This window comes from Chlorocebus sabaeus, chromosome 21 (genome assembly GCF_047675955.1).
Source record: "Chlorocebus sabaeus isolate Y175 chromosome 21, mChlSab1.0.hap1, whole genome shotgun sequence".
In the NCBI taxonomy this organism is placed as follows: domain Eukaryota; kingdom Metazoa; phylum Chordata; class Mammalia; order Primates; family Cercopithecidae; genus Chlorocebus; species Chlorocebus sabaeus.
Window position 1 is genome coordinate 84,435,227 of NC_132924.1, and position 20,884 is coordinate 84,456,110.

General features: G+C 38.1%; 1 protein-coding gene across 5 annotated transcripts in view; it reads right to left on the bottom strand.

Moving 5' to 3' along the window:
• The window catches only part of IMMP2L (inner mitochondrial membrane peptidase subunit 2), an 878,275-nt gene that overhangs the window by 692,722 nt on the left and 164,669 nt on the right, over positions 1–20,884 (bottom strand). The window contains exons 5-6 of one of the 5 annotated variants that reach the window (XR_012090400.1): positions 11,195–11,704; positions 10,231–10,881 (exon numbers count right to left, since the gene is read on the bottom strand). The exons of the other annotated variants lie outside the window; for them this stretch is intronic. The gene's annotated coding sequence lies outside the window, so the exon portion shown is untranslated. Of the gene's footprint in view, positions 1–10,230; positions 10,882–11,194; positions 11,705–20,884 lie in introns of those variants that run through there. 5 annotated transcript variants of the gene reach the window in all.

Genomic DNA, 20,884 nt, shown 5'->3' on the forward strand with positions numbered 1-20,884 from the left:
CAAAGTCCATTCTTTCTCCCACATTATTACTGTCCTTATGTCTAACAAGTACTCTGATGAACAACTTATCATAAAGCTCCTTGCATTTTTCACAGTATAAAGGGGAAAAAGCCCAATAGTTCTTACCAAGTTAAAACCAAAAGACAGTCAGATCCTGAGAGTCAAACAAGTAAAGACGTAAGTAAAATGTCTTTGGCCATAAATCAAAAGCTAATGGGACCTGATCACGTGAGTCTGACCCTTTAATAGTATTCTCTTCTTGCTTGGCAACCCAAGTGAGGGAACAAAGTTTCAGGGTTATCTAAGCCTGTGCGAAGACTGGATGGTGTATTCGATGTTAGTGATAGCTATCACATTGCTGAGGAAAAGTTACATTAAATCAGGGAAAACTATTGTCACTAAATCTAGACTTTTGTTTTCAGAGACAAGAAAATGTGAAATTTAAGCATCAGATATGATATCATGATCTATCAAGAAGACTTGAATATTTCTGGTAAATGTTCACAGTTCCTACCAGAAGTTTAGCTCCTTCATAGTGGGGGGTCTTATACTTTAGTGCTGTCTCCCACTGTTGAGGAGATGCTCAGTAAGAGAGTCTTCACTGATGATTAACTCAGTAGAACTCTCAGGATGTAAACTATAGACTAAAAGAACTCACACATTGATGCCATATTTGGCAAACATTAAAAGGAACAGGCTTGTTGAGTGTTGCTACAAAGAGCAGAGGCAGATCAAAAGACAAAAACTACCAGGAAACAGATGAAAAACCATCAAAAGTAATAATAACAGTCGTCTTGTGAGACAGTAAAATATCTGCCACCAAAAAAGTGGTTTTTGATCCAATCCATTGGCTTAAATTGTGATTTCCAGCTCTGGTACTCAACTGGCTCATTCATAGTATCTGAGTGATGCCTGGAAATGTGCATTTTTAGCAAATACAGCTCTCATGTAGATAGAAAACAACATGTAATCCTGGCTAAACAACCGTACCTCAGCAAACCTGTGAACAGATTTCCTGCATTTGGTAAAACTAACTCTTTTTTTTTTTTTTTTTTGAGATGGAGTCTTGCTCTTTCACCCAGAATAGAGTGCAGTGGTGCCATCTCAGCTCACTGCAACCTCCACTTCCCGGTCAAGCAATTCTCCTGCCTCAGCCTCCCGAGTAGCTGGGATTACAGGCGTGCACCACCATGCCTAACTAATTTTCATATTTTTAGTAGAGAAGGCGTTTCACCATGTTGGCCAGGCTGGTCTTGAACTCTTGACCCCAAGTGATTCATCCACCTTGGCCTCCCAAAGTGCTGGGCTTACAGGCATAAGCCACCACACCAGGCCAAAAGTGACATTTTTGAACTGAGGTTCATGTGAAATTTAAGAGTCTTTGTCTCTGTGAGATTATGTAGTTGAGTAAAATAAAGTAACAACCAGAACAACAACAATAACAATAGTAATACAGGAAACCTAAAAACATATATTACTTGAGACATGCTACAGTAGCATTTTTAAAGAACTCAGGCTCTGGATTTAAAATGACCTGGATTCAAATCCTACACAATTTACTAGCTCTGTGACCTTGAACAAATTACTTATCTTCTCTCAGTCTCAATTTCTTACAACAGTTAGCTAACAGAGAAATTATGTAGAGTAACTAACATTGTGTTACATAACACACAGTCAAAACTGTAAACAATGAAGAGTAATGGTACAAATATCTAAACAAATCTGACAAGTTTTTAAAAAAATAAATTCTGAAAGTAAAAAAGCCTCATAATCTCATTAATTTAAAATATATGTGGGGCCAATAAACACATAAAAAGATGTTCCACATCATTAGTTATCAGGGAAATGCAAATCAAAACCACGAAATACTACCTCACATCTACTAGGATGGCTACAATCAAAGAAATAGATAATAACAGTGTTGATGAAGGTGTGGAGAAACTGAACGCCATACGCTGCTGGTGAGAATGTGAAATGGAGCAGCTGCTTCAGAAAACAGTTTGGCATTTCCTCAAATGCTTAAACACAGAGTTACCATATAATCCACCAGTTCTACTCCTAGCTATATATGCATGAGAATTAAAAACAGTTATTCAAAAATTTGTATACAAATGTTCACAAAAGCATTATTCATAATAGGCAAAGGTGGAAACAATCTAAATGTTCATCAACTGATGACACATAAAATGGGGTCTATCCATATAGTGAATATTATTAAGACATAAAAGGGAATAAAAAGTAGTGATACATAGAACATGATGAACCTTGAAGACATCATGCTAAGTGAAAGAACCACATGTTGTGTAATTCAATTTATAGGAAATGTTCAGAATAGGAAAATCTATAGAGACAGAAAGCACATTAGTGGTTGCTAGGGACAAAGTGAATGGAGATGGTATGCTGGTGACAGCTAAGGGATGTGGGGTTTCCTTTGAGGGTAACACAAATGTTCTAAAATTATTCTGATGAATGTACAACTCTGTGAATATACTAAAAGTCACTGAATTGTATACTTCAAATGGGTGAATCATAAGGTATATGAATTAAATTTCAGTAAAGGTGTTTTTAAAATAAATACATGTAATATATATTTGCGTAATAAAAAATATAGTATATATAGTTATTTTCTTCTAATATTGGATTTTCCCCCTAGAAGTAGCTCCTTATCACCGAGTTCTATAGGTTTTTCTTAGTCATTCTTCTAAAATATCACTCTTTTATTTCCATTTCATATATAAATATATATGTGTATGTATGTGTTCATACATATACAAAGAAGGAAAACATCCCTCTATAATACAGCTCTATAGTATAGTATCCACCTGTAGTACAGCTCTATAGTATAGTATCCCTCTATAGTACAGCCTTATAGTATAGTACCCCTCTGTAGTACAGCTCTATAGTATAGTATCCCTCTATAGTACAGCTCTATAGTATAATATCCCTCTGTAGTACAGCTCTATAGTATAGTATCCCTCTACAGTACAGTTCTACAGTATAGTATCCCTCTATAGTACAGCTCTATAGTATAGCATCCCTCTGTAGTACAGCTCTATAGTATAATATCCCTCTGTAGTACAGCTCTATAGTATAATATCCCTCTGTAGTACAGCTCTATAGTATAGTATCCCTCTGTAGTACAGCTCTATATTGTAGCATCCCTGTATAGTACAGCTCTATAGTATAGCATCCCTCTAAGGTACAGCTCTATAGCATAGTATCCCTCTATAGTACAGCTCTATAGTATAGTATCCCTCTATAGTACAGCTCTATAGTATAATATCCCTCTGTAGTACAGCTCCACAGTATAGTATCCCTCTATAGTACAGTTCTATAGTATAGTATCCCTCTACAGTACAGGTCAACAGTATAGTATCCCTCTATAGTACAGCTCTATAGTATAGCATCCCTCTACAGTACAGCTCTATAGTATTGCATCCCTCTATAGTACAGCTCTATAGTACAGTAATCCCTCTATAGTACAGCTCTACAGTATAGTATCCCTCTATAGTACAGCTCTATGATATTCTTCATGCCCAGCACCTTTTCCTTTGGTAAACTGCTTTTCCCTCCATTCTATGTCATTCTAGTAGGGCTGTCAGTCACAGGAAATTCCCAAATCCCACTCCTGCCACAGAAACTGCACAGGAATTTCTGCCAATGAACTGTCTCAGCTGTTTATATTTCCATGCTTCCAGGGGCCTATTTACTCAGCTTGGCTTTTGATTCTATGATATAACCACATTTTATCCAATAAATCTCCTTCTTATTTTGCTTAGATAATCTCTGAGTTTAGTTTGCTTGCAATTACAAAACTCAATTTGATATACACTCTAAACTATTTTAATCTCTTCACCTGAAGTAATTCTATAAACAATTTGCTGTTAATCCTACCACAGTATTTTCTATGCACGTACAACTACACATCCACATATATATCTTATAATACTATACATAGTATTAAGGTACCATAATTGATTTTAGCATTCTTCTATTAATAATTCTAACTTAACTAAGTTTTACTTATTCATTTTTCTTTTAAAATCAAGGGGAATACAGGGCGGAGCAAGATGGCCGAATAGGAACAGCTCCAGTCTCCAACTCCCCGCGCGAGCGACACAGAAGACCGGCGATTTCTGCATTTTCAACTGAGGTACTGGGTTCATCTCACTGGGGAGTGCCAGACGATCGGTGCTGGTCAGCTGCTGCAGCCAGACCAGCGAGAGCTGAAGCAGGGCGAGGCATTGCCTCACCTGGAAAGCGCAAGGGGGAAGGGAATCCCTTTTCCTAGCCAGGGGAACTGAGACACACAACACCTGGAAAATCGGGTAACTCCCACCCCAATACTGCGCTTTAAGCAGACAGGCACACCAGGAGATCATATCCCACACCTGGCCGGGAGTGTCCCACACCCACGGAGCCTCCCTCATTGCTAGCACAGCAGTCTGTGATCTACCAGCAAGGCAGCAGCGAGGCTGGGGGAGGGGCGCCGCCATTGCTGAGGCTTAAGTAGGTAAACAAAGCTGCTGGGAAGCTCGAACTGGGTGGAGCTCACAGCAGCTCAAGGAAACCTGCCTGTCTCTGTAGACTCCACCTCTGGGGACAGGGCACAGTAAATAATAACAAACGCAGCAGCTCTGCAGACGCAAACGACTCTGTCTGACAGCTTTGAAGAGAGCAGTGGATCTCCCAACACAGAGGTTGAGATCTGAGAAGGGACAGACTCCCTGCTCAAGTGGGTCCCTGACCCCTGAGTAGCCTAACTGGGAGACATCCCCCACTAGGGGCAGTCTGACACACCACACCTCACAGGGTGGAGTACACCCCTGAGAGGAAGATTCCAAAGCAAGAATCAGACAGGTACACTCGCTGTTCAGAAATATACTATCTTCTGCAGCCTCTGCTGCTGATACCCAGGCAAACAGGGTCTGGAGTGGACCTCAAGCAATCTCCTACAGCTACAACCTACAGCTGAGGATCCTGACTGTTAGAAGGAAAGCTATCAAACAGGAAGGACACCTACACCAAAACCCCATCAGTACATCACCATCATCAAAGACCAGAGGCAGATAAAACCACAAAGATGGGGAAAAAGCAGGGCAGAAAAGCTGGAAATTCAAAAAATAAGAGCGCATCTCCCCCGGCAAAGAAGCGCAGCTCATCGCCAGCAACGGATCAAAGCTGGACGGAGAATGACTTCGACGAGATGAGAGAAGAAGGCTTCAGTCCATCAAATTTCTCAGAGCTAAAGGAGGAATTACGTACCCAGCGCAAAGAAACTAAAAATCTTGAAAAAAAAGTGGAAGAATTGATGGCTAGAGTAATTAATGCAGAGAAGCTCACAAACGAAATGAAAGAGACGAAAACCATGGCACGAGAAATACGTGACAAATGCACAAGCTTCAGTAACCGTCTCGATCAACTGGAAGAAAGAATGTCAGCAATGGAGGATCAAATGAATGAAATGAAGCGAGAAGAGAAACCAAAAGAAAAAAGAAGAAAAAGAAATGAACAAAGCCTGCAAGAAGTATGGGATTATGTAAAAAGACCAAATCTACGTCTGATTGGGGTGCCTGAAAGTGAGGGGGAAAATGGAACCAAGTTGGAAAACACTCTTCAGGATATCATCCAGGAGAACTTCCCCAACCTAGTAGGGCAGGCCAACATTCAAATCCAGGAAATACAGAGAACGCCACAAAGATACTCCTTGAGAAGAGCAACTCCAAGACACATAATTGCCAGATTCACCAAAGTTGAAATGAAGGAAAAAATCTTAAGGGCAGCCAGAGAGAAAGGTCGGGTTACTCACAAAGGGAAGCCCATCAGACTAACAGCAGATCTCTCGGCAGAAACTCTTCAAGCCAGAAGAGAGTGGGGGCCAATATTCAACATTCTTAAAGAAAAGAATTTTAAACCCAGAATTTTATATCCAGCCAAACTAAGTTTCATAAGTGAAGGAGAAATAAAATCCTTTACAGATAAGCAAATGCTTAGAGATTTTGTCACCACTAGGCCTGCCTTACAAGAGACCCTGAAGGAAGCACTAAACATGGAAAGGAACAACCGGTACCAGCCATTGCAAAAACATGCCAAAATGTAAAGACCGTCAAGGCTAGGAAGAAACTGCATCAACTAAAGAGCAAAATAACCAGTTAATATCATAATGGCAGGATCAAGTTCACACATAACAATCTTAACCTTAAATGTAAATGGACTAAATGCTCCAATTAAAAGACACAGACTGGCAAACTGGATACAGAGTCAAGATCCATCAGTCTGCTGTATTCAGGAGACCCATCTCACACGCAGAGACATACATAGGCTCAAAATAAAGGGATGGAGGAAGATTTACCAAGCAAATGGAGAACAAAAAAAAGCGGGGGTTGCAATACTAGTCTCTGATAAAACAGACTTTAAACCATCAAAGATCAAAAGAGACAAAGAAGGCCATTACATAATGGTAAAGGGATCAATTCAACAGGAAGAGCTAACTATCCTAAATATATATGCACCCAATACAGGAGCACCCAGATTCATAAAGCAAGTCCTTAGAGACTTACAAAGAGACTTAGACTCCCATACAATAATAATGGGAGACTTCAACACTCCACTGTCAACATTAGACAGATCAACGAGACAGAAAGTTAACAAGGATATCCAGGAATTGAACTCATCTCTGCAGCAAGCAGACCTAATAGACATCTATAGAACTCTCCACCCCAAATCAACAGAATATACATTCTTCTCAGCACCACATCGTACTTACTCCAAAATTGACCACGTAATTGGAAGTAAAGCACTCTTCAGCAAATGTACAAGAACAGAAATTATAACAAACTGTCTCTCAGACCACAGTGCAATCAAATTAGAACTCAGGACTAAGAAACTCAATCAAAACCGCTCAACTACATGGAAACTGAACAACCTGCTCCTGAATGACTACTGGGTACATAACGAAATGAAGGCAGAAATAAAGATGTTCTTTGAAACCAATGAGAACAAAGATACAACATACCAGAATCTCTGGGACACATTTAAAGCAGTGTGTAGAGGGAAATTTATAGCACTAAATGCCCACAAGAGAAAGCAGGAAAGATCTAAAATTGACACTCTAACATCGCAATTAAAAGAACTAGAGAAGCAAGAGCAAACACATTCGAAAGCTAGCAGAAGGCAAAAAATAACTAAGATCAGAGCAGAACTGAAGGAGATAGAGACACAAAAAACCCTCCAAAAAATCAATGAATCCAGGAGTTGGTTTTTTGAAAAGATCAACAAAATTGACAGACCACTAGCAAGACTAATAAAGAAGAAAAGAGAGAAGAATCAAATCGACGCAATTAAAAATGATAAAGGGGATATCACCACCGACCCCACAGAAATACAAACTACCATCAGAGAATATTATAAACACCTCTACGCAAATAAACCGGAAAATCTAGAAGAAATGGATAATTTCCTGGACACTTACACTCTTCCAAGACTAAACCAGGAAGAAGTTGAATCCCTGAATAGACCAATAGTAGGCTCTGAAATTGAGGCAATAATTAATAGCCTACCAACCAAAAAAAGTCCAGGACCAGATGGATTCACAGCTGAATTCTACCAGAGGTACAAGGAGGAGCTGGTACCATTCCTTCTGAAACTATTCCAATCAATACAAAAAGAGGGAATCCTCCCTAACTCATTTTATGAGGCCAACATCATCCTGATACCAAAGCCTGGCAGAGACACAACAAAAAAAGAGAATTTTAGACCAATATCCCTGATGAACATCGATGCAAAAATCCTCAATAAAATACTGGCAAACCGGATTCAGCAGCACATCAAAAAGCTTATCCACCATGATCAAGTGGGCTTCATCCCTGGGATGCAAGGCTGGTTCAACATTCGCAAATCAATAAACATAATCCAGCATATAAACAGAACCAAAGACAAGAACCACATCATTATCTCAATAGATGCAGAAAAGGCTTTTGACAAAATTCAACAGCCCTTCATGCTAAAAACGCTCAATAAATTCGGTATTGATGGAACGTACCTCAAAATCATAAGAGCTATTTATGACAAACCCACAGCCAATATCATACTGAATGGGCAAAAACTGGAAAAATTCCCTTTGAAAACTGGCACAAGACAGGGATGCCCTCTCTCACCACTCCTATTCAACATAGTGTTGGAAGTTCTGGCTAGGGCAATCAGGCAAGAGAAAGAAATCAAGGGGATTCAGTTAGGAAAAGAAGAAGTCAAATTGTCCCTGTTTGCAGACGACATGATTGTATATTTAGAAAACCCCATTGTCTCAGCCCAAAATCTCCTTAAGCTGATCAGCAACTTCAGCAAAGTCTCAGGATACAAAATTAATGTGCAAAAATCACAAGCATTCTTATACACCAGTGACAGTCAAACAGAGAGCCAAATCAGGAATGAACTTCCATTCACAATTGCTTCAAAGAGAATAAAATACCTAGGAATCCAACTTACAAGGGATGTAAAGGACCTCTTCAAGGAGAACTACAAACCACTGCTCAGTGAAATCAAAGAGGACACAAACAAATGGAACAACATACCATGCTCATGGATAGGAAGAATCAATATCGTGAAAATGGCCATACTGCCCAAGGTAATTTATAGATTCAATGCCATCCCCATCAAGCTACCAATGAGCTTCTTCACAGAATTGGAAAAAAACTGCTTTAAAGTTCATATGGAACCAAAAAAGAGCCCGCATCTCCAAGACAATCCTAAGTCAAAAGAACAAAGCTGGAGGCATCACGCTACCTGACTTCAAACTATACTACAAGGCTACAGTAACCAAAACAGCATGGTACTGGTACCAAAACAGAGATATAGACCAATGGAACAGAACAGAGTCCTCAGAAATAATACCACACATCTACAGCCATCTGATCTTTGACAAACCTGAGAGAAACAAGAAATGGGGAAAGGAGTCCCTATTTAATAAATGGTGCTGGGAAAACTGGCTAGCCATAAGTAGAAAGCTGAAACTGGATCCTTTCCTTACTCCTTATACGAAAATTAATTCAAGATGGATTAGAGACTTAAATGTTAGACCTAATACCATAAAAATCCTAGAGGAAAACCTAGGTAGTACCATTCAGGACATAGGCATGGGCAAAGACTTCATGTCTAAAACACCAAAAGCAACGGCAACAAAAGCCAAAATTGACAAATGGGATCTCATCAAACTAAAGAGCTTCTGCACAGCAAAAGAAACTACCATCAGAGTGAGCAGGCAACCTACAGAATGGGAGAAAATTTTTGCAATCTACTCATCTGACAAAGGGCTAATATCCAGAACCTACAAAGAACTCAAACAAATTTACAAGAAAAAAACAAACAACCCCATCCAAAAGTGGGCAAAGGATATGAACAGACATTTCTCAAAAGAAGACATTCATACAGCCAACAGACACATGAAAAAATGCTCATCATCACTGGCCATCAGAGAAATGCAAATCAAAACCACAATGAGATACCATCTCACACCAGTTAGAATGGCGATCATTCAAAAGTCAGGAAACAACAGGTGCTGGAGAGGATGTGGAGAAATAGGAACACTTTTACACTGTTGGTGGGATTGTAAACTAGTTCAACCATTATGGAAAACAGTATGGCGATTCCTCAAGGATCTAGAACTAGATGTACCATATGACCCAGCCATCCCATTACTGGGTATATACCCAAAGGATTATAAATTATGCTGCTATAAGGACACATGCACACGTATGTTTATTGCAGCACTATTCACAATAGCAAAGACTTGGAATCAACCCAAATGTCCATCAGTGACAGATTGGATTAAGAAAATGTGGCACATATACACCATGGAATACTATGCAGCCATCAAAAAGGATGAGTTTGTGTCCTTTGTAGGGACATGGATGCAGCTGGAAACCATCATTCTTAGCAAACTATCACAAGAACAGAAAACCAAACACCGCATGTTGTCACTCGTAGGTGGGAACTGAACAATGAGATCACTTGGACTCGGGAAGGGGAACATCACACACCGGGGCCTATCATGGGGAGGGGGGAGGGGGGAGGGATTGCATTGGGAGTTATACCTGATGTAAATGACGAGTTGATGGGTGCAGCACACCAACATGGCACAAGTATACATATGTAGCAAACCTGCACGTTGTGCACATGTACCCTACAACTTGAAGTTTAATAATAATAAATAAATTTTAAAAAAATAAAATAAAATAAAATCAAGGGGAATACAGAGAATCCATTAAAGAAATCATGTTAAAATCCAAGAAATATTTACGGAACAGACTTGGTAGTTGAAGGTCTTTTTTTTTCTTTTTTCACACAACTTTAGATAATATTTTTTAAAAGCTGAAATATAATCTCTAATCAATTTTTGTTTACAATGTAGTTTGGCAGGTAATATAGAAAAATTATAAAACAATTATATGTCAGGATATAAGCAAAATTGCATGACAATCATACCAGCTGAAGCCATGAAAATTCAAATCAATTTTATTAAATGTCAACTGTATAATGTTCTCTGATATGTGGATTGTATTGGCATTCAAAGGACCCTCCAAAAAGTCTATAGCTTAGCATACTTATAATCCAGTTAGTCAACATTTTATAATTGTCACAAATAGAAAAACTGATAAAACTTCCGGCAAATTTAAATATATTTAACACAAAAATGTTCATGACTTTTTAATAATACTTCATATTTATTAGTACTTACTAAATCTTATTATCTAAATTATTTTCAAAGCAATTCTCTGAAGCAGGTATTGTTATAATCATCCAAGGGTGCCATTGTAGCTGTAACTGGCAAATAAGAGAATTGAAGTCAGGTCTTTCTATCTCTAAAATCCCTTTCTTAATCAATACCTGTTATATCAGGCCGGGCGCGGTGGCTCAAGCCTGTAATCCCAGCACTTTGGGAGGCCGAGACGGGCGGATCACGAGGTCAGGAGATCGAGACCATCCTGGCTAACATGGTGAAACCCCGTCTCTACTAAAAATACAAAAAAATAAGCCGGGCGAGGTGGCGGGCGCCTGTAGTCCCAGCTGCTCGGGAGGCTAAGGCAGGAGAATTGCGCGAACCCGGGAGGCGGAGCTTGCAGTGAGCAGAGAGCGGGCCACTGCACTCCAGCCTGGGTGACAGAGCGAGACTCCGTCTCAAAAAAAAAAAAAAAAATACCTGTTATATCAAAATTATTTTAACGACTAAACAGTTGAACTGAAGAGTTTTTATAATATCCAATTGCATTCTCACATCAATATTAACAAAAAAGCTGTTAGCAACAAATCTATTTTCTGAATCAGCTCAAAGACTTATTAAACTTGACATCTTCTTGTTACATGAGAAGTTGCAGTATCAGTTTCTTCAGCACTATCATGAAGGTGAATTCAGATTAATTCAAGCCATCTAGTTGACGTGCAATCTTTACGAACATAAAAACAGGTTAGTATACTCTCTTAATGGTGTGGTTATTCTGCATGAGAAACAGGTATACAATTCCATAAGAATACAAGATAATTTAAAACATACAATTACACAGTAGACCTTCCCATGTTTATACATATTTAATAATAACATTTATTAAAAGACTAATGACACCATTTTGAAATATACTTACTGAAAGGCTAATCCAGCAGTAGAATACAATCTGTTTATTAATTGAAGAACACAATACATGACATTTGTACACTGTAAGAGAAGACCAAAATTGCCAATAAAATATCATTCAAAACTTCAAGTAACCCTTATGGTAAAAAAAAAAAAAGTCCTATTAAAGATAAGAAATACTATGTATAGTATCATTTCCTCACTTCTACAACATAATTCAAACTTAAACTGATACGTAAATGAAAATTTATATTCCAGTCAAAGAACGCACCCAATGAGAGTGCATAAATTATATATGTATTATGCAAGATAATAGTTGTTACAAATATCTAAATAAAAGTCATTTTAAAAACTGCAAAATATGTCAAGATGTTTACATGGTGAAATGAAATTTCATAATATGACACCTTAAAACAATCTCACGTTAGATTGCTGCACCTCAGAAAAGCACTATTGATATTTCACTGAGCCAAAAAATAAATAAATAATTCCCTTATCAAGTGAATATGGTGGAAAGGAACCATGCTGAAAGTCAAATAGAAATACCAGTCATTTTCTCAAATAATAATATATTATTAATAATAATACATATCTGAAGGCTTATAGTTTCAAGATCAGAAAATTCCAGAAATATAAAATGGCACATATTATCAAACTCTAAATAACAAAATTGTCTAACATGTAACTGCCTACTATTTGCTCATCAAGTAAATAAGAACTCATTTTGAGATTAAGAAAACTAGCAAGTTAGTTCAAGTCTGGAATTTTTAGATGAAACAACATTCATGAACAACTTTATTTTCTAACATTAATAACAGATTTCATACATTCACATAAGTTTAGGTAAAAACAAAATCCATGTATACATTGCAAGTGGCAACTGTTCTCTACAGCTGATTTAGTATTATGAATTATCTAAATAAAAATCAAAAGTTACTAGAAAATAGTAAAATAGCTCCATTGAAACTCTTCTGTGCATATTCTGCAACATTAATTACCATAAAATGATTAAATCACTGCTAATTTATTTGTCAGGAAAAAAATAATACTTTATTATAACACCCAAAAAATTTGAAGGCACTTCACAGTATTATGTCTTTTTGTTAACACCATTCACAATGGTATGTTTATTAGTCATCACATGAAGGCCCTGCCATGAGAGTTTTTAAACATTTATTAAGAAATACCCTCTACATTCAAAGTTAGATGATATTTAATATCTTTACGGAATCTGAAATAGATTATATATTCATTGACTCCTACAACATGCTCGAGCCATATAATGATTTTTTGTCAAAGTATGAGCAAGCTAATCATGTGGTCCTCCTCACGCAGACTGATAACAACACTCAGAATGCAATAGAACCAAAACTATTCACCTAAATGGATGTGAAAGGACTAGTGCTAGGGTTCCGATTTTTCTTTTTCTTTAAAATTTTAGTCCCTTGAAATTTAACTTCTTGAATTAATATGCAGCTATTAAAAACAGCACACATGTAATCAATATTTTTACAAACAGCTATTCCCTAGGGTTCCTTAAATATAAGCAGCAGAGGTATGCAAGATGGAAAATATCCAATTAGGTTTTCCTGGACCAATTTAGCTTGTCCAGCTATTGAATATTTTGACAATAAATAGTCACGCTTGAGTTTGAGAGAGAAAAATTAGCCCTTTGGTTAGCACTAAAACTAGTCTAAAATTGGCCATCTGGCTTGTCTCTGATACACTCTGATATCATATTTTATCATCAGAAATTGTAAAAAGAAATACCAGGCATAAACTGCTAACCGTAGAAGACAATTTAACCTCAGTTTTCTTCATCAAAAGTAACACAATCTGTTTCTCTAAGGTACCTGAGTTGATTCTAAGTGAAAAATATCAGGTTATTCTCACTACTGTTTTCCATGTTTCCAAAATGATAGAGCAAATCTGAGCACCTTATTTAAAAATAAGTGGATCTGAGAATAAAGAAAACCATGTTTTCACCCAGATGCCTGCATTTCCATCCACAAGTGCTGAAACAACACTGCACGAACTATTGTAGCTGATTAACCCAGCATAGTACTAGCAACAACATTAGTTTGGCATTAGTAGGGTGCAAAGTACAAAGGTCAGAGAGGGAAGTAGAGAAGGGCCAGACCACGTCATGCCTTACAGGAGATACTACTAAGTTGAGATTTTTTTTGACCTGTAAGACATGGGAGTCACTGAAAAAGTGAAAACAGAGGAGCAATGTAAGCAGAGACTGGATGAGATTTTTACTCTGCTAGCAGTGTAGAGCTACTTTAGTGAATATGGTATATCCCCTAGCCACGTGTCTACTGAGCACTTGAAATAAACCATCTAGTTTATTCTGGATAAACTAGATCAAATAAAATATATTATTATAATCAATACCACCTCTTTATTTTTAAATGTAGCTACTAGCATAGGTAAAACTGTATATATGCCTTGTATAATACATTTCAATTGGACAGTACTTGTGTAGATGAAAAACTGTGAGGAGGAAAATAACTAGCAATGATGAGAACAAGGTAGACTATTGAAATCACCAAGGTGAGAGAGGACAGTCTCATCCAGAATATTAAGAATGGAGAAGAACAGAAGAGAAAAGTTCAAGAGAAGAAAGAAAAGAAGATGCAGGACTTGGTGACTGATTGAATATAAGGAGTAAGAGAGAAGTCATGTGTTCATTCATTCATTCATTCATTCATTCATTCATTCATTCAAACACATCATTATTGCATGCCTAGGATATGCAGGTACCATGCTAGTTATACTGTAATGAGCTAAATGGAAGTCTGAAATGCTTACCAACTCTCTGGTTTGAGAAACTGTGGAAAGGATGTTATCACCCATTGAAATAGCAAACAGGAAAGAGGAACACTTTTATTATCATCAAACGTATCAAGTATGAAATGCGTGTAGGTTATTTAAGTGGAAATGTCTGGGAAGCAATTGGATGTCACGATCTGAAGTATAACAGAAATGCCTAAGCAGAAGCTAGAGAATATGGAATTAGCAGCAGACCCATAAAAGTGTTTGCTCCAGGAGAGGCTGTAGAGTGATAAGGTCAAGGGTCCAAGAAAGAACAGCAACACAAAAATTCTGAAGAGGAGAGAAAGGATCGACAGCAAGTTCACTAACAAATAGCCACATATGAACAAGAAAAATGGAGGAAGAAAATGTGGACTATAGTGATTGCAGACAGGGAACCCACATATCCCTCTAGGGTTTCTATCTATGCACATGTGAAGTAGAAAGACTGAAGAGAATAAAGAGGGTTTCCCTCCTGTCTATATAACCCTAATTAATTCCTTCCCAAGGCAAGGAAAGAGTAGAGTCTACTTCATAAAGAACAGAATCACAAAAACCAAGAGAACTTTTTAAGGAAGTAACATTCAATAGAATCAAATACAAAAGAAAAGTACCTAACTTCAGAGAAGCACTGAAACGTATACAAAATACCAAAAAAAATAAATAAATAAAAAAGTATTTGGCAAGTCAGAGATCACTGATGACCTTCATGAAGGCGATCCCAGTGGTAGGAACAAGCAAGACTGCCAAAGACTCCAAAGGCTAAAGAGCAAAAGAGAAGCAAGAAAGAACAAGTATAAACAACTGTTTCTAAAATCTTAACTATAAATAAAAAAATAATAAAGTGGTGAGCACAGAATCAAGGGATGGTTTGGGGTATTGTCATTTTTTATTTTGGACATGAGAGACCTGAGCATGTTCAAAAGCTCAGAAAAGCAGTCAGTACAGAAAAGTTGACTAAAGGGGCAAGAAATGGAATATGTAATGGAGCAAGAGCCTGAGGAATTGGGAGAGAAGACCTAGAACACAGATGGACAGGCAATCCTGAACAGAAGAAAGAACACTTCTTCCTCCAGAAATGAAAGTGAAGGTGGCTCAAGAGGCAAAGATAAATTCAGATGCAGGTAAGAACTCTAGTTTCTGTATTAAAATATTACTCAGGTTATATGGTAATTACTGGGCACCTTTGGCTAACAGTAGCTGCAAATGTGGTTCCATACTTCCAAGGATTTAATATTTACAGCAAATATTTTAAAGCCAAGGACATAGATTCATTCAGGTAGGGGAGAATCATCTTCAGTCTACTCTGTGGCCAGTGATCTATACTCTAACACACAAAAAATAAACCTGTGAGAAATGATTGCCATTAGTCATAAAGAGGAATGGAGGAAGAAAACGTGGACTAGAGTGACTGGGGACAGCGAACCCACGTATCCCTCTAGGGTTTCTATCTATGCACATGTGAAGTAGAGAGACTGAAGAGAATAAAGAGGGTTTTCCTCCAGTCTATATAACCCTAATTAGTTCCTTCCTAAGGCAAGAGTCATAGCTATCATACTTTGCCACATTTAAACCTTTTGGGTGGAGTTATTGTGCTTTAAAGAAATGAGCCCAGATTCTCCATACCTCCACTCTGCCTGTTTCTGGGAGTGGTAGGCATGCCTAGGCAGGATGTGGTTCTCCAGGCTGAGTGGTCATAATTATTTTGTGTGATTAAAAAGAATCCGTTGGCCTGCCCATCATCATCTCTACTCTGCTCCAGTGTCTCCACCTACAAGTGAATGTGTGAAGGGTACTGGGCTTCACTGGACCAGAAAACCGAGCTAAGCCTATAAAACCAAGCCTCATGATCCAACACTCTCCGCTGAAAAAGCCAGACACTGAGGGCTACCCAGAATTCGTCCGCCTTTTAAACAGCACTTTATTTCCCTGCTGGCTTCTATACCTTTTATAAATAATGCTTCAGTCCAGAATCCCAGAAGGCAGGAGGGGTAGGTGGAGGATTCAATAATCAAAATCTCACCTTCAACCTCCAAAAATCCTAGTGACAAACTGAAATATGCACTAAGTACTCCTGCCTCTTTCTTTTTCATGTTTTTCCTCACTCTGCCCCTTCTGAAATCCCCCTCCTTCTACTTTTATATGTTCAAGCCCATGAATATTCAGTTAATATGTCACCTTATCAAGGAAGTCTTCTCTGAACTGTCCAGTTACATTTCAATATCACTGCCTCATCTATGCTCTTGTGCTCATTTATATCTCAATTAAGAACTTGGTTATAATTAGCTATTTAATAGTATCTCCCAGCTAGGTGAGGTGGCTCACATCTTCAGTCCCAGCTACACAGGACACTGAGGTGGGGGAAACACTTGAGATCAGGAGTCTGAGGCTGTAATGAGCTATAACTATACCACTGCACTCCAGCCTAGGTGGCAGAGTGAGAACCCCCATCTCTAAATGAAGAAGAAGAAGACGAAGACGAGGAAGAGGAGGAGGAGGATGACGACGTAGTAGTGCTGCTGGTGGTGGTGGTGGTGGTGGCAGCAATTGTATCTCCACTAGGAAATCAGGTAGAGATTGCTGAATTCAGCTTTGTATCTCTGGCCTTGAGCATATTGTCAAGGCTGGTCCCCACTCCAAGTCACAATTCATTCCTACTTCTCCCAAACTCCTAAAGCACTTTGGAGGGCAGAAACTGTCCCTTGCTGCAGCACTCTATCAGCACTGTCCCTCTACTATTGAAAGAAGACAGAAAGAAGGAGATCCTGAAGGCCTTTGTATCATAGGTAAACAATCTTCTGACTCTTCAGTCAGCCACTGCTCCATTTGGCCTCCAGGTAAGGAATCTCTTAAGCAGCAAGCAAAAAATATGATTCATAAACAAGTGAAAATGAGTCATGTAGCAGTAAACAGAACTGGGGCCAAAAAGGCAGCTTTGGAGTTGTCCCCATTCATTTCAAAAAGAGCATTTAACACATATTTTTTCAACTGGATAAAGTTAGGAAATACATAAATTGTATTAAATTTAGAATTTCTAACTTGATTAATAATGACAAAACACCTCATAAAGTATATTACAGCACACAAAGTACTTCCTAACACTTCCATTTTATGCTTGAGGAAATGAATTTTTAGAAAAATTAGGTAGGTTCTGTAAGGCCTTATTCATCAACCAATAATGAACAAATGCCTACTTTGTGCAATGCACTGGGATTGCAGCAACCCTGCCCTCATGGATCTCTTTCTTATAGGAAAGACGTGTAATAAATAAAATGTGTATGTCAGATGGTACTACTGGGAAAATAAGGCAAGGTGGAGGTGGGGGGCAAGGGTACAGTTTTGAATAAGACAGCCAAAGAACACCTCACTGACAAGTGGCATTTGAGCAAAAAGGGGTAAGAAAGCCAAGTGGTTGGTACCCTAATCTGAACTATTAACCAAATCATGGATTTTCATTGCTCACACTCCTTTCAATATAGCAATTTGCCCTTTATAAAAGAGGAAGATGTTGACATTCAGGAAAGCAGCAGGGGAAGCAGTATCCTGTTCTCTACATTTTGGGCACATTAGAAAAGTGGTTCAGAAAATCCTGTACAAGACCCAAAGCACTACCCCAGGCCGAAGTGAGTCCCCAACCATACATTCGCATACTCCAAAAAGATGCCAAGTGGTCATTTTCATTGACAGGACTAGCAATATCACTCTAAATGGTAAAATGTTAAAGTTGTAACTAGAGAATGTTTGATCTTTTTATTGCTGTTTTTAAAGGCAAATGTCCTGAGTGGTTCGTTATGGTTTCTATCATATAAAAGTCATTTTACTCTACAGAGTTACTTGGCTGTCATAAGACAGAAAATGAGCTGCCATAAGAAAAGCTGATGGAAAGGGAAAAAAATTACAAATATCTGATCCCATACCCAGGTCACTGTCTTCATCTAAAGCACAATTTATCTTTTACAATGACATATGTGTACATCTCAATTAATTATATACTTACCCTCTACTAATCAGAAATAAGATTTGGTTCAGCAAGGCAGGCTGAAGGAATAAACTCAACCTCCCAATTGCTCCACATAAATTATTATTTTTTTTTAATAGAGACAGGGTCTTACTCTGTCACCCAGGCTGGACTGCAGCCTCCAACTCCTGGGCTTAACCTTCACAAGTAGCTAGGACTACAGTCACATGCCACCACTCCCAGCTAATTTGTTTCTTTTTAAGAGACAGGGTCTCGCTCTGTTGTCCATGCTGGTCTTGAACTCCGGGCCTCAGACAAACCTCCCACCACAACCTCCCAAAGCAGTGGGATTATAGGCATAAACCACCACTCCCAGCCTGCTCCACATGATTGATAAATAACCTGACATAACCATCTAGACAAGTCAATCTTTGCTAAATAAATAACTTCTCCATGAGTAATCCTTTCCTATGCCCAGTTTTCCTCAATCCTTAATATCATTGCTCTTTTTAGACTCACAAGTTCATTCACTTAACAAACATAAACTGAATGTTTAAGATAAGGCAAATACTTTGTATGACTGGTTTTTTATTTGAAAATAGAGTGTGTGACTATACATATATACATAAAGGTACATATATGTATACATATATACACAAAGGCACACCAATTTATATACATTGGCCCTATGCAATCCCCATGTGAGGATATTTCTAAGCATGCCAGCTACTTAAATTCAATGTGAAGGTATGTATATTTGGGTGTGTATAAATGAATATATGTGAGAGACAAAGGCAGACAAAAAGAGAGAGGGAATGGATAAGAAGCAAGTAAAGTTACATCAGACAAGGACATGAAAACTCATAAAAGACTCATGATAAAATGTAAATACATTTAAAGAAAAAGAATAACATGAGCCTTCACTCCCCTTCCCTGTGCGATCATAATCACTGCCTATCAACTGCTTTGTCCATATCATGTGTGCTCCCTGTGTCCCTTAAAGGTTATATATAACCAAGATCTACCTTTAATGCTTTTGGCAAAAACATCTGTGCCATAAACTATTAGCTGACAAGTAATTATATTTTACCTGGTAAAAGAAAATTAGGCATAAAATAACCCCACAAAAAGAAGAGAATGACTGTTTCACGAAAGAGGCAAAAGAGATTTAACCAAGATAATACCTTAAGTTTCTATCTCACCATCCATTCATTTTAAATTTGATTTTGCTTCTTATATCACATAGCACTTATTCAAAAATAGCAGAAGAATACTTCTATCTATCTGTTGTCCTCTAAAAAGAAAAGAAAATACTATTATTTGTATTTCTTGTTCAAACACTCTAAGAATAAAAGTACTGTTTTCAGAAACGATGAGGTTCCTGCAGATAACATTTACCCACAGGATTTGAGGCTTTTTGTGACATAAAGTGCAGAGTACTTTGAGGATGGTTACAGATGCAATGGCACAGAAAAGGCTTTTAACTTTGGCTCATTTCCTCTGACCACCATGCCTCCGTTCTAAATTATAACCTCTCAAGCTACAGATCCTTTAAAACTAGCTTTTAAACTAGCTTTCTGTGGTATCATCACAAAATAAGAACACTTTGTTACTTGAAAATAAAAGCACAAAATTATTGGACTCAATAACTGTTCTCATTATTGCAAACCAATAAACAAAGTTCAACAAGAACTCATTTTAGCTATTGCTTATCAAGCTGACAAAAAATAAATCTAAAAGAAACCAAAGAAAAACTTGCCTTAATAATATAGTTTCTTATTCATAAACTATCTTTAACATCAAAAATGGCTAGCATGTATGCCAGTGTTATTATCTTCCATAATAGAATCTTAAGCTAAGCAATAAAGTTCTGTCATTCACATCTAGAATAATCACTTTTTTCACAAAAACTAAAATATGGCCGGCGTGGTGGCTCACGCCTGTAATACCAACACTTTGGGAGGCTGAGGTGGGCAGATAACGAGGTCAGGAGATCGAGACCATCCTGGCCAACATGAAGAAACCCCATCTGTACTAAAATACAACAAAATTAGCCGGGCGTGATGGCACTTGCCTGTAGTCCCAACTACCCAGGGGGTTGAGGCAGGGGAATCACCTGAACCCAGGAGGCGGAGGTTGCAGTGAGCCAACATCGTACCACTGCACTCCAGGCTGGCGACAGAGCAAGGCTCTGTGTCTCAATAAATAAATAAATAAATAAATAACTCCATTTTTAATAGCAATTTGTTTTATGATATAACCCATACCAAATGCTAGGTGCTCAGCCAAATCACTTTTAGAGTCCATACAGCCCTTTATATCTAAAAGAAAATAATAAAAGTGCCAGGAAACAAGAAGTATCTGGGCCCGTTTCCCTTGGTTAGGACTGAGAAATTAGCTGGCACAGACAGCAAGACCGGGACCAAATATTCAACCAGCTGGCTGGGGATAGTGGGTTGAGGTCAAGAAGATGACCCATATAGCTG